Source organism: Bombina bombina, chromosome 2 (assembly GCF_027579735.1).
Source record: "Bombina bombina isolate aBomBom1 chromosome 2, aBomBom1.pri, whole genome shotgun sequence".
In the NCBI taxonomy this organism is placed as follows: domain Eukaryota; kingdom Metazoa; phylum Chordata; class Amphibia; order Anura; family Bombinatoridae; genus Bombina; species Bombina bombina.
Window position 1 is genome coordinate 1,211,659,261 of NC_069500.1, and position 14,780 is coordinate 1,211,674,040.

Sequence of the window (14,780 nt, forward strand, 5' to 3'; positions counted from 1 at the left end):
CACAGCAGAGCTGCTATATAGCTCCTCCCTAACTGCCTATCCAGTCATTCTCCTTGCAAGCTCTACAACATAGCTGGAGGTAGTAAGAGGAAAGTGGTAAAATATAGTTAGTTTTTTCTTCATCAAAAGTTTATTGTTTTTAAAATGGTACCGGAGTGTACTATTTTATCTTCAGGCAGCATTTAGAAGAAGAATCTGCCCTGCGTTTTTTTTTTCTATGATCTTAGCAGAAGTAACTAAGATCCACTGCTATTCTCACATATGTCTGAGGAGTGAGGTAACTTCAGAGGGAGAATGGCGTGCCGGGTTCTTCCTGCAATAAGGTATGTGCAGTTAAGTTTTTCTAGAGATGGAATTTGCTGGAAAATGCTGCTGATACCGGATTAATGTAAGTTAAAGCCCTAAATACAGTGATTTAATAGCGACTAGTATCAGGCTTGCTATCAGAGGTATATACTCTGATTAATGTGCAATATATATCGTTTGCTGGCATTTTTAATCGTTTTTATATATGCTTTGGTGATAAAACTTATTGGGGCCTAGTTTTTTCCACATGGCTGGCTTTATTTTTGCCTAGAAACAGTTTCCTGAGGGCTTTCCACTGTTATAGTATAAAAGTTACAGTTGGAGCAGTTAACATTACAAACTGTGACATTCAGCTTCCCTCAGCAGTCCCCGGCATGCTATAGGACATCTCTGAAGGGCTCAAAAGGGGACTTCAAAAGTAGGAGCTGTGGCAGTTGTTATGACTGTTTAAAAAACATATTTTTCAGTTTGTTAATCTGTTTTTTGTATTAAGGGGTTAATCATCCATTGCAAGTGGGTGCAATGCTCTGCTAACTTGTTACATACACTGTAAAAATGTTGTTAGTTTTAACTGCCTTTTTTCACTGTTATTTCAAATTTTTGGCAAAATTTGTTTCTCTTAAAGGCACAGTAACGTTTTTTTATATTGCTTGTTAATTGATTTAAAGTGTTTTCCAAGCTTGCTCGTCTCATTGCTAGTCTGTATAAACATGTCTGACATAGAGGAAACTCCTTGTTCATTATGTTTAAAAGCCATGGGGGGAACCCCATAGGGAGAATGTGTACTAAATGTATTGATTTCACTTTAAACAATAAAGATCAGCTGTTATCTTTAAAAGAATTATCACCAGAGGATTCTGACGAGGGGGAAGTTATGCCGACTAACTTCTCCCCACGTGTCGGACCCTTTGACTCCCGCTCAAGGACTCACGCTAAAATGGCGCCAAGTACATCAAAGACGCCGCTAGCGATTACTTTGCAGGACATTGGCAGCATCATGGATAATACCCTGTCACGGTATTAGCCAGACTGGCCTGAATTCAGAGGAAAGCGGTGATAGCTCTGGGGTTAGACGTAATTACAGAGCGCGCAGATGTTTAAAGGCCCATGTCTGATACTGCGTCACAATATGCAGAAGCTGAGGAAGAGCTTCAGTCTGTGGGTGACGTCTCTGACTCGGGGAAACCTGATTTCAGATATGTCTACTTTTAAATTATAAGCTTGAGAACCCTGCTTGAGCGTTTTTAGCTGCTCTGAATGACTGTGACACAATTGCAGTGCCAGAGAAATTGTGTAGACTGGATAAATACTACACACGGTGCTGGTGTGTACTGACGTTTTTCCAATACCTAAAAAGGTTTACAGAAATTATTACTAAGGAGTGGGACAGACCCGGTGTTGCCGTTTTTCCCCCCCTCCTATTTTTAGAAAAATGTTTCCAATAGACGCCACCACACGGGACTTATGGCAGATGGTCCCTATAGGTGAAGGGAGCAGTTTTTACTTTAGCAAAGCGTACCACTATCCCTGTCGAGGGACAGTTGTGCTTTTTCAGATCCAATGGATAAAAAATTAGAAGGTTAACTTAAGAAAATGTTTATTCAACAAGGTTTTATCCCTGCAGCCCCTTGCATGCATTGCTCCTGTCACTGCTGCTGCGGCGTTCTGGTTTGAGTCTCTGGAAGAGGCCTTTCAGACAGCTACTCCATTGACTGAAATACTTGACAAGCTTAGAACACTTAAGCTAGCTAATTCTTTTTGTTTCTGATGCCATTGTTCATTTGACTAAACTAACGGCTAAGAATTCTGGATTCGCCATCCAGGCGTGTAGGGCGCTATGGCTTAAATCTTGGTCAGCTGACGTGACTTCAAAGTCTAAATTACTTAACATTCCCTTCAAGGGGCAGACCCTATTCGGGCCTGGTTTGAAGGAAATTATTGCTGACATTACTGGAGGTAAGGGTCATACCCTTCCTCAGGACAGGGCCATATCAAGGGCCAAACAGTCTAATTTTCGTGCCTTTCGAAACTTCAAGGCAGGTGCAGCATCAACTTCCTCTGCTACAAAACAAGGGGGAACTTTTGCGCAATCCAAGCCGGCCTGGAAATCTAACCAGGCCTGGAGCAAAAGCAAGCAGGCCAGAAAGCCTGCTGCTGCCTCTAAGACAGCATGAAGGAACGGCCCCCTATCCGGCAAACGGATCTAGTAGGGGGCAGACCTTTCTCTCTTCCGCCCAGGCGTGGGGCAAGTGATGTTCAGGATCCCCTGGGGCTTGGAGATCATATCTGAGGGATATCTTCTGGACTTCAAAGCTTCCCCCCCACAAGGGAGATTTCACCTTTCGAGATTATCTGTAAACCAGATAAAGAAAGAGGTATTCTTACGCTGTGTGCAAGACCTCCTAATAATGGGAGTGATCCATCCAGTTCCACAGATGGAACAAGGACAGGGATTTTATTCAAATCTGTTTGTGGTTCCCAAAAAAGACGGAACCTTCAGACCAATTTTGGATCTAAAGATCTTAAACAAATTCCTCAGAGTTCCATCGTTCCAAATGGAAACTATTCGGACAATCCTACCTATGATCCAGGAGGGTCAGTACTTGACCACAGTGGATTTGAAGGATGCTTACCTTCACATACCCGATTCACAAAGATCATCAATCGGTTCCTAAGGTTTGCCTTTCTAGACAGGCATTACCAGTTTGTGGCTCTTCCCTTCGGGTTAGCTACAGCCCCAAGAATTTTTACAAAGGTTCTGGGGTCTCTTCTGGCGGTCCTAAGACCACGGGGCATAGCAGTGGCCCCTTATCTAGACGACATCCTGATACAGGCGTCAAACTTCCAAATTGCCAAATCTCATACGGACATAGTGTTGGCATTTCTGAGGTCGCATGAAAGTGAACGAGGGAAAGAGTTCTCTATCACCCCTCACAAGGGTTTCCTTCCTAGGAACTCTGATAGATTCTGTAGAAATGAAAATTTACCTGACGGAGTCCAGGTTATCAAAGCTTCTAAATTCCTGCCGTGTTCTTCACTACATTCCATGCCCTTCGGTGGCTCAGTGCATGGAAGTGATCGGCTTAATGGTAGCGGCAATGGACATAGTGCCATTTGCGCGCCTACATCTCAGACCGCTGCAATTATGCATGCTCAGTCAGTGGAATGGGGATTACACAGATTTGTCCCCTCTGCTAAATCTGGATCAGGAGACCAGAGATTCTCTTCTTTGGTGGCTATCTCGGGTCCATCTGTCCAAAGGTATGACCTTTCGCAGGCCAGATTGGACAATTGTAACAACAGATGCCAGCCTTTTAGGTTGGGGTGCAGTCTGGAATTCCCCTGAAGGCTCAGGGATCGTGGACTCAGGAGGAGAACTCCTCACCAATTAAATATACTGGAGTTAAGAGCAATATTCAAATGCTTCTTCTAGCCTTGGCCTCAGTTAGCAACCCTGAGGTTCATCAGATTCAGTCGGACAACATCACGACTGTGGCTTACCATCAACCATAAGGGGGGACAGGAGCTTCCCTAGCGATGTTAGAAGTCTCCAAGATAATTCGCTGGGCAGAGACTCACTCTTGCCATCTATCAGCGATCCATTATCCCAGGTGTAGAGAACTGGGAGGCGGATTTTCTAAGTCGTCAGACTTTTCATCCGGGGTAGTGGGAACTCCATCCGAAGTGTTGGCTCAATTGGTTCATCGTTGAGGCACACCAGAATTGGATCTCATGGCGTCTCGCCAGAACGCCAAGCTTCCTTGTTACGATCCAGGTCCCAGGGACCCAGAAGCGACGCTGATAAGATGCTCTAGCAGCACCGTGGTTCTTCAACCTGCTTATGTGTTTCCAAACCGTTTCCTCTGCTCCCTCGCTGATTGCCCAAAATCAAACAGGAGAGAGCATCGGTGATCTTGTTCGCGCCTGCGTGGCCACGCAGGACCTGGTATGCAGACCTGGTGGACATGTCATCCTTTCCACCTTGGCCTCTGCCTCTGAGACAAGACCTTCTACTACAAGTCCTTTCAATCATCCAAATCTAATTTCTCTGAGACTGACTGCCTGAGATTGAACGCTTGATTTTATCAAGGCGTGGGCTTCTCTGAGTCAGTCATTGATACCTTAATACAGGCACGAAAGCCTGTACCCAGGAAAAATCTACCATATGATATGGCGCAAATATCTTCATTGGTGGTGAATCCAAGAATTACTCATGGAGTAAGGTTAGGATTCCCCTTAGGATATTGTCCTTTCTCTCCAAGAGGGTTTGGATAAAGGATTATCAGCTAGTTCCTTTAAAGGGACCAGATTTCTGCTCTGTCTATCCTTTTGCACAAGCGTCTGGCAGAGATTCCAGACGTCCAGGCATTTTGTCAGGCTTTGGTTAGAATTAAGCCTGTGTTTAAACCTGTTGCTCCTCCATGGAGCTTAAACTTGGTTCTTAACCCCTTAATGACCACAATGTACCCTATATGTCACTGGTCGTTAAGGGGTTTTTCAGGACATAATAGCACAAGTCTAGCAAGAACACGCTATTAATGCCCGCCCTCCAGCAGGCTTTGTGGAATAGAGCAGTCTCAACGCTGGTGGCAAGACCGCGCTATAAAACATTCAAGTCCCAAAAAAAGGCCAGCGACATACAGGGTACGTCGCTGGTCCTTAAGGGGTTAAGGTTCTTCAAGGAGTTCCGTTTGAACCCCTTCATTCCATTGATATCAAACTTTTATCTTGGAAAGTTCTGTTTTTGATGGCTATTTCCTCGGCTCGTAGAGTCTCTGAGTTATCAGCTTTACAATGTGATTCTCCTTTTTACCTAAGGTAGTTTCCAACAAGAATATCAATCAAGAGATTGTTGTTCCATCATTGTGTCCTAATCCTTCTTCAAAGAAGGAACGTCTTTTACATAATTTGGACGTAGTCCGTGCTTTAAAGTTTTACTTACAAGCGACTAAAGATTTTCGTCAAACATCTTCCCTGTTTGTTGTTTACTCTGGACAGAGGAGAGGTCAAAAGGCTTTGGCAACCTCTCTTTCTTTTTGGCTTCGGAGCGTAATACGCTTAGCCTATGAGACTGCTGGACAGCAGCCCCCTGAAAGGATTACTGCTCATTCTACTAGAGCTGTGGCTTCCACCTGGGCCTATAAAAATGAGGCTTCTGTTGAACAGATTTGCAAAGCGGCGACTTTGGTCTTCGCTTCAATACCTTTCAAAATTTTACAAATTTGATAATTTTGCTTCTTCGGAGGCTATTTTTGGGAGAAAGGTTCTACAGGCAGTGGTCCCCTTCCGTTTAAGTACCTGCCTTGTCCTCCCCTTCATCCGTGTACTTTAGCTTTGGTATGGTATCCCACAAGTAATGGATGATCCGTGGACTGGATACACCTAACAAAGAGAAAACATAATTTATGCTTACCTGATTAAATGTATTTCTCTTGTGGTGTATCCAGTCCACGGCCCGCCCCTGTCCTTTAAAGGCAGGTCTAAATTTTAAACTACAGTCACCACTGCACCCTATGGTTCTTCCTTTCCTCGGCTAGTTTCGGTCGAATGACTGGATATGGCAGTTAGGGGAGGAGCTATATAGCAGCTCTGCTGTGGGTGATCCTCTTGCAACTTCCTGTTGGGAAGGAGGAATATCCCACAAGTAATGGATGATCCGTGGGCTGGATACACACCACAAGATAAATAAATTTATCAGGTAAGCATAAATTATGTTTTTCATGTTTTGTTTAGCGCTCATGAGAATATGTGATCGTGTTTGCACGCGAGTAGGGTGTTTTTTTCCACTTTTTTTGCTCCATTGACTTCTATGGGTGAAAACGTGAACATGCACGCAATATTGTAAGTTCGGCTTTTTGCAGTGTTTGGGTAAGCACGCGAGCAAAAACAGTTTACTTTTAACTCATAATATGACCACAACCAGACGAGCGCAAAAAGCTTACTTCTAGCATAGTTAACGCTTGAGTCGGATCGTTAAACAGCAACTCCACTCGTAATCTCGCCCTCAATTTCCAGATTTATAGTACATTACGATAAATTAAGCAAAATTATTATTACAATTGTTTTTTTACTACATGTAATCAAACATTTTATATACAATCTCTTATATTATTACAATCAACTTACATGTAATGAAACGCAATATATTTACATTACTTATTTGCTCCCTTTACATGTACTTTGGCTCTGAAAATTGAGCAATTTCTAATTCTAAGAACTTGGAATGCACCCTGCAGACTTCTCATAGGGTAACCCTTTCTACATATAGGTCTCTAATTGCTTTATCAGATAACAGCTGCAAAACAATGCATTCTATACTAACTTTATGACAGTGGATAGCCTTGTGTGTCTGTGGATTAAAGCCCAGAATGGGCTCCTCCAAATTAAGGCAAATAGTGGGTTGGCTATTGTAAAATAACTGCAGAAAAAATTATGTTAACTTGTTTTTAAAAACATTAAGAATTAGCTGATATGTTACTCTATGCAACACAACAGAATGTCTTCTAATTGCAAGGTGTTTACTGCCCCTGTGCTTGGAATCGGGGTCATTAAAACAGCATGGTGCCATAGAAATAGTTAAACCCTTATTCACATTTTATGATGTATTGGTGAGCACTTAGAGACAGGGGGTGTAACTACAGGGATATCTGGGGCGTCAGTTGAGACAGGCCTTGCAACTATAAGGGGCCCATCTGGGCCAGCAATAATTTAAGACACCGCTACATATGGGATGGTGGTTCCCAGGTTCCTCCTGCGCCATGCCTGGCTTACCGTGTTCCCCTGCAAAACAGGGCTCACAGTATAAGGTAGGCCTTTGGATTTACCTTTACAATTTGGTGGTAGCTTTTCCAAGATGGCCAGCAGTCTTGATGTACAGAAAAGGATGACTCACAATCACAGAGAGTTGTTAAAATAGAGGCCCACAGCCTTTGCTTAAGGGCCCAGTGAGGTCTAGTTACACCTGTTTAGAGATCTATCAGTAGTCTAGAAATTACCTTTTGTTCTTCATTGGTTTAAGAGACAGTAAAGAGCTTGAGATTTAAATATAAAGGGCCAGATTATGAGTGGAGCGCAAACATTTGCACAGAATCGCTTGCGTGCAGGTTAAATTGCGTTGTATTACGAGTTAAAAGTAAACATGATTGCTTGAACGCAATTCAAGTTAACGGACATTAAGCATAAAAAAGAAAGATAATCTCTTTATTTACTATTCCACAATTTTGCATAACCAACATATTATTATACTTTCACCTCTGTGAGTACCTTGTATCTAAGCCTCTGCAGACTGCCTCCTTATCTCAGATCTTTTGACAGACTTCCATTTCAGGCGATTAGTGCTGACTCTTAAATAACTCCACGACATGAGCATAATGTTATCTATATGGCATATGCCCTCTAGCTGTAAAAAAACCTGACAAATGCATTCAAATAAGAGGCGGCCTTCAAGGGCTTGGAAATTAGCATATGAGCCTATCTAGGTTTAGCTTTAAACTAAGAATACCAAGAGAGCAAAGCAAATTAATGATAAAATTAAATTGCAAAGATGTTTAAAATGATGTGCCCTGTCTGAATCATGAAAAGTTTAGTGTGGACTTTACTGTCCGATTAATGCTTGTTGGATGTAGCGCGTACTCACCCTAGATTATAAGTGTTGCGGTACGGCTATACCACTGATAAAATTGGCCTTTGCGAGCGATATTCAGCTCACCCGTATTACAAGACGCAGCAGTACGACTATATCCGCTAGAGATTTAGCCTATATTGCAATTCTCCATTTCCGCACTCAAAAAATGGCTTTTGAGTGTGGAATTTTCAGGTCAACCCATATTACAGGTTGTGCGGTCTCTGATATTACTCTAGCATTATAGCTTATACCACCACAATCCATTCCTCTAAAAAGACCCTCTAAAAAAGACCAGTAGTTATGGATTTAGCGAAACAAAAAAAAAAAGAAAAAAAGAGAGAGAAAGAGAAAGAGAGAGGGGAGAAAGAGAAAGAGAGGAGGAAGAGAGGGAGAAAGAGAAAAAGAGAAAGAAAGAGGAGAAAGAGAAAGAAAAGAGAAAAGAGAAAGAAAAAGAGAGAAAAAAGAGAGAAAAGAGAAAAAGAGAGAAAAAGGGAGAAAGAGAGAGAAAGAGAGAGAATTTATAAATCATATATCCTATAAATATCTGTATATATCTATACCTAAATATAATCATTTATATATAGGTATAGTATATATTTGTACCAAAATCCCATCATATATATATATAGAAATATGTATTTCTGAATAAATAGAAAACATTCTTCTATGTGAAGAACATTGGAATGTGAAATATTTATATGTTTATGTCGGGTTAGCGCCCTTAAGAACATGAGTTTGAGGTCAGCCATCGAGTAGGGTGTTCTTCTATGGGAGAATAGGTTATTGTGAAAGTGATATTTCCCACTTTTTCCCCCTATTGACTTCTATGGGAGAATAGGTTATTGTGCACGTGATATTCTAATTGCGCAAGAATTAAGTTGTTTGCATGCGTCAGGTTAGCGTGAGATCGCAAACTTTTTTATTTCAACTCATAATACGCGCACAAAAAGTTTACTTCTAGAGCAATTAGTGTAGTAAAACAACTTTGCAATATACTTGTATTATTTATTTGACACTTTTTCATGTAATTTAGCTCTTAATACCTGTGCATTTTCCAATTCTCAAAACTTGAAATGCACTCTCAAGGCCAACAGGTCACATATCTTTCATTAATTGGCTTCAACTGATAACATACTGTTTATACTAACGTTATGAACATAGCTCCTTTTGGACTGCAAACTAAAGCCAAGCCAAGATTGGCACAAACAATTGCAGCAAACAAGTTGTTAATTTGTGTTAAAATGTTTAGACTTGGCTGATCCATTATTCTATTGCAACACAACAGAAATGTTTTGTAATTACATGATGTTAACTGTCCATGTAAGTCAGTTTTTGTGTCATATCATAACATTTTAAAAAGAAAGTCAATGGATGTCACATTTCAAGCCCTAGACTTGCTGTGTTGGTTAAAAGAGCTAACATTCTTTTTCCCATTATATTTCTAAGGCATTCCATCTTAAGTATTTCATTAAAAAAACTATGTGGTACTAAAGCAATGATACCAAATTGCGTATTAAAAAGAGACCAGGTAAAACAAATAAAGATTATTTTTTTATAAAACATAATTTAAGAAAATTCTTGTCTAAAAGAAAACACTTGCTTGTCTATAATACAAACTCCACATCTGGAAAGCTTTTACTACATATAAGCATTTAGACAAACTTGTAGCAGTTCCCATGACTCTACTTTACCTTTCGTCCTGTTTTGTTTTTTTTTAAAAAAAAATTCTTCTGGCACTTTAGCTCAGCTAAAAATAGTACTATTGTTATATAAGTTCATCGTTCTATACATTCTTTCCTTCCGGAACACGTAAAAAAAATGTTAGACATAACAAATGGCAAATATTTAATGAGTGCTAATATGATTTTTTTTCAGTACTTTCACTAATGTTTTATTCTAGATTAAATTAGTTTTACTTTTATAAAAATGTGAAGACAAAACTAATGACATATGTTTGGACACTAATTACTATATTTGTGTTTAGCATGACCATCACTTTTGTAAAGGTTATTAGATCAATTCCAATATTGTTGCTCATGTTTATCTACTTTGTTTGGTTCAGATACATTTTTTTTCGTTCTCAGAATGATAACAACACAAATAGTAACACCATTTCCATATTTGATAAATTATTTTATTGGGGACCAGAAAAGTGACTCATACCATTATTGACAGCATTGATCGGGTGGATCGCAATCCAAACGATCATTAGTTTTCAACTTAACACTGACAACAAAATGAATGCATTGAATTCAACAGCCAAAGCACTTGATGAATGCTCAGCACTCACGGATCAAACGATAACACACATTGGATACATTAAAACAATAACAATTGTATGCTCAGTCCTGAAAAACAAGATGGGGCTCCCCATTCTTACAATAGAGACAACTCTTTTTGATGACAATTGAAATGATCCAAATAGCAAAAAATACCAAAAAATAGATAGTTGTGACATGCAGAGAGACTGTCAGGAGAAGAGAGAATGCACGACCATAAGTGGCCTTGTGAGTTGTTGAGAGTGGCTGTGCATCCTGGAGAGCAGTTTTTTTGGTGTATCAATTCAGTTTTTGCGGATTGGCAATCATAAGCGCTTATTAACAGTGCCATTGTGGCATAATCATTAAGGAACTTCCGTTGGGGGGAGGAACTACGCTGCATCGTGCTTCAAGTTGGCGTTGTTGCTGACCATCAGGAGATTGATCCCCCAGCTTTCTGCCGCATTTGCCCCGCAGAGGGGGTTTTCCCATGGCACTTTGTGAGGCTTGTGCCCGCTTGAGCTGAAGCTCCATCAGGCTGGTTTTGGGCCTGCGGTTAATTCCGCTTTTAAACTTTGTGGTTTACCCTCTAACAGAGCTCCTGTGCAGGGGTAAAGGACACTCATTACCCACGCTACCCCCCCGGTTGCGAGTTGTGAAAGAGAGGGGATCACAGTGCTACTCCCAACCGGAAAGTAAACCTGGCATATACTTTCACTTTACAAGCTGCGGAGGAATACGTGCTTGGAGGCTCTAGCACTGCTAGAGGACGGTACTTGCTGACACCCGAGGGATCCGAGCAGCACGTACTGACCTTGCAGTGGAAAACATCTGCTGAAGAGCCAGCTGTATGAAACCCTCCTTGGCCGTTAAAAGATCACTTGGTATTGTGTGGCCTGCACGGAGTCGCTGTTAAAGAATCTTACTAGGACCTGGAGTGTTGGTGTCTTCTCAGGACTTGGTGCTACCTTTTCACGCTCTACCTCAAGGCTGCAAGTATATATGCTATTGTGTATAGTATATAGTGGTATTATTATAATTGTTGATGGACTGCCTATACCATAAAGAGCTTTCATAGAATCTTACACCGCATTGGGCTTGTGTTATGGTATTGGGACTGTGAAGCCATTGATTAATTGAACTGCTTATACACACAGAACAGAGGAAGGGAAAAAAAAGGAAAAAGGAATGGAGTAACTATCTAGTTGCTGTCCCATTTCAGTTGATAACATTTTCTAGGCTCTGCTGTTTCAAGAGAAAAAGAGAAGGGGAAGGAAAAGGGGTAAAGAGAGGGAAAGAAAGAAGAAAGAAAAAGGAAAGAAGAGTGATTGTTTGTGGCAGGAGTAATAATTTAATTAAGAGACATTAGAGGGCTAAGCATTAACTCTTGCTTGTTTTGTATGCGTAAGAGAAGGACCCTCAAAAGGATTGCAACATCTGGGCTATGTTCTGTTTAGAAATTCTAAAGTTTCTGTATATGTGCATGGTATTTTATAGCCCAACTGTTAATTTTCTTTCCATATAATAATTATGTTTTGAGCCTTGGAATCAATATAAGAGCCCATCTGTAGCTAGGTATAAGGAGGTTATTTGCCTGGGTGTCTTTGCTTTGACCTGCTTTTCTCCTCTCCCCCAACATTGTATGGTGTCTGTAGGTTAATCTGCTGTCTAATGCTTTAGGTGTTTTTCCTTTCCTTTTTACAGTAAGCATTAAGATATCTGTATTTATTATTAGGTTTTGCTGGGGCCCGAATGCTTGAATATGGTTATATAGCTAGCCGGCAAATAATATGGATACTTTTTGAGATGCACAAATTGTGAATATTGTTTCCAATAGGAAAGATATCACACTTTTAGCTCATTTAGACACCAGGGGAAAAAGAAAATAGAGAAAAGGAAAGGGGGAAAAGGGAAGAAAAAAAGGAAAAGGAACCTATAGTTGGCCTGTTCTGATACTAGTGATTTTTATCTTCTTACAGGCTCTTCTTGTATTTTTTTTCTCCACACGCACTAGGTTTTATATATGCACATTTATAATCTGTCTGTATATGTTATATATATATATGTATATGTATAGATATTTAAATATATAATTTTTCTCACCTTCACATTTTTTTTCTCTGTCACTGGGACTGAGGAGCAACTTCCCTCTTTCATGGTTTTGGGGGGTTTTCTGGCCTCAGCTTCGTTTATTGTATTGTTATACACACCCTCACTGTGTTAATATATTGCACTATAATTATGGAAAAATTCATCACTCAGGTGAAACAAAATTCACCCATAATGCCTGCTAAGCTAAAAGATAAAAGGAACAGGTTAACAGGTGTCAGTACAGATTCTATACCTGAAGTAGTGGTACCGGTAGCAGATACCCCGGTCTTTAATATCACAGTTGTCTGATTTTCTTCTCTCCTCAATTTGAGTCAATTAAAAAGGACTTAACTAATATTTCAGCAGAGTTAATCTCTCTGTCAACTCAAATGAGGCAGATTGGTTCAAGAATAACAAAAGCAGAAAGTAGAATCTCTGACTTAGAAGACCTAGTCAATACCCAAGGAAATACCCTGCATAAACAAGAAACTCAAATTGTTCACTTACAGAATCGTCTTGAGGACATGGAAGATCGCTCTAGGCAAAATAATATTAGAATAGTAGGTTTACCTGAAAGCCCAGAGTTTGATGATCTTTTGAAATTTACATCTATGTTTCTCCCACAAGCATTCGGTATTTCTCCTCAGCAGATTCCCCTAGACATTGAAAGGGCTCACAGAGTAGGCTTTAAAAAACATAATACATCTGGATCTCATAGCCCTAGAATGTGTATTTTTAAATGTCTTAAATTTCAGGATAAGATAGAATTATTAAAGTTATACAAAAATCAGAAAGGATTATTCACAGTAGCTAATACTAAAAAAAATTTTGTTTCCAGATTATTCAGCAGAAACTTCAGTTAAAAGGAAGTTTATGGCCCCGTATTGCACTCAGCTGATTAACAAAGGTTTTAAAGCATTTATGATTTACCCAGATAAGATTATTGTAGATCAAAATGGTAGCAGATTGGTTCTTAATGATGTTAAGGAAGTAAAGGAGTTTATTGCTGCTAAAAAATGAGTGCATGTGGATTAATTATTACCTTAGAAAAAGATGCAATTGTTTTTCTCCTTTTTCTGGCCTTCTTTTTTTTTTTTTTTTTCCTCCCCTGCTCCCACCTTGTCTGGGCTTTAGCTGTTATCATTAGCCACCAAAATGATGACTAAAATAAAAATAAAAAAAATCCTATCTTGGAATGTGGGGGGAATTTCTTCCCCTGCTAAACGTAAACTTATAATATAACATATGGCTAACCTGGATTCATGGCCTTTGCCCGTGGGGTAGTCACTTCTGGCCCTCCCTATCTATCCCACACCGCATACTACCTGATGGGTGACTGTCTGGATATTTTGAGGGTTCAAGTTACTCATGGCATTTCAGGGTTTTGTGTGTAACGTTATACTTTGCCTAATATAAAGTTTTGTTCCCGACCTGAGTTAACAACCAATTGTACATAGCAACAGCAGCCTCTGTTGGTGTGCAGCTTGGAGGACGGGAACGTTTTTACTTTATGTCTAATAATTACAATTAACTTAGCATATTTACATAGGGTAGTTTAACATAACTTAGAAGTTTAGACTCTATAACGACTTGCCTCTAAAATATTTATTAACATGTTTTTACACGTTTATTGCATAGAGAATATTATACTTAGTGGGCCATAGTATGGTTTATCCCTTTATACATGTACATATTTCCTCTGGGGTATATGGAAATTATATTTACCATGCTCAGTACTCGGAATGCTGGTTTTAACTCTACATAAGGTTTGGATGAAAGCTATGCTCCCTTTCTATTTGATTATTCCCTATTTACCCTGCATAGTTCTATTATTTTATACCGACTGCTGACTTAAGATGACTTAGCTATAGAACTTTTATTCATAATGATACCCTAAACTTATTACATTATAGCAGTATCAGGTGAGCAAGCCCTAACTCATGAGGTAATTTTTATTTATAAGATCGCTGCCCAGAGTTCTCTGTATCCACTTATGTGCAACCTACCTCTTAAAGTTCACATTATATGTTTTACTACTGAGAGGTTACTGTCTGGAATTCACACGTTGGTTAGCTAATTGCAACTGTTCTTATATTACGTATATGGCCCATGAGTGGCCTATCAGTTTCTCTATACATATAAACTAACAATATTAGGTTCTACCCCCAGATGGGAGCCAACAGTGGTCAACTATTTATCATTTGCCTCCTATAGGCTTTAAGTTTTGAAAGTGTCCAAAAGTGGCCCTCATTATCAGCTAGGAGGTGTTTCTTATGTTGTACTAACAGACGTGAATATAATTAATCAATGGGGTTCATTTGTACTGTCTACAGCATGATATGGTGCTAAGCATTTCTTATTGTATGTATTTTGGATTTGTGCATCAGTGTCTCACATTGAATTTCATTTGTTTTGTACTGCTTGGAGAACCTTAATAAAAAGTATTAAAGAAAAAATGTGTGTGTGTATATATATATATATATATATATATATATATATAT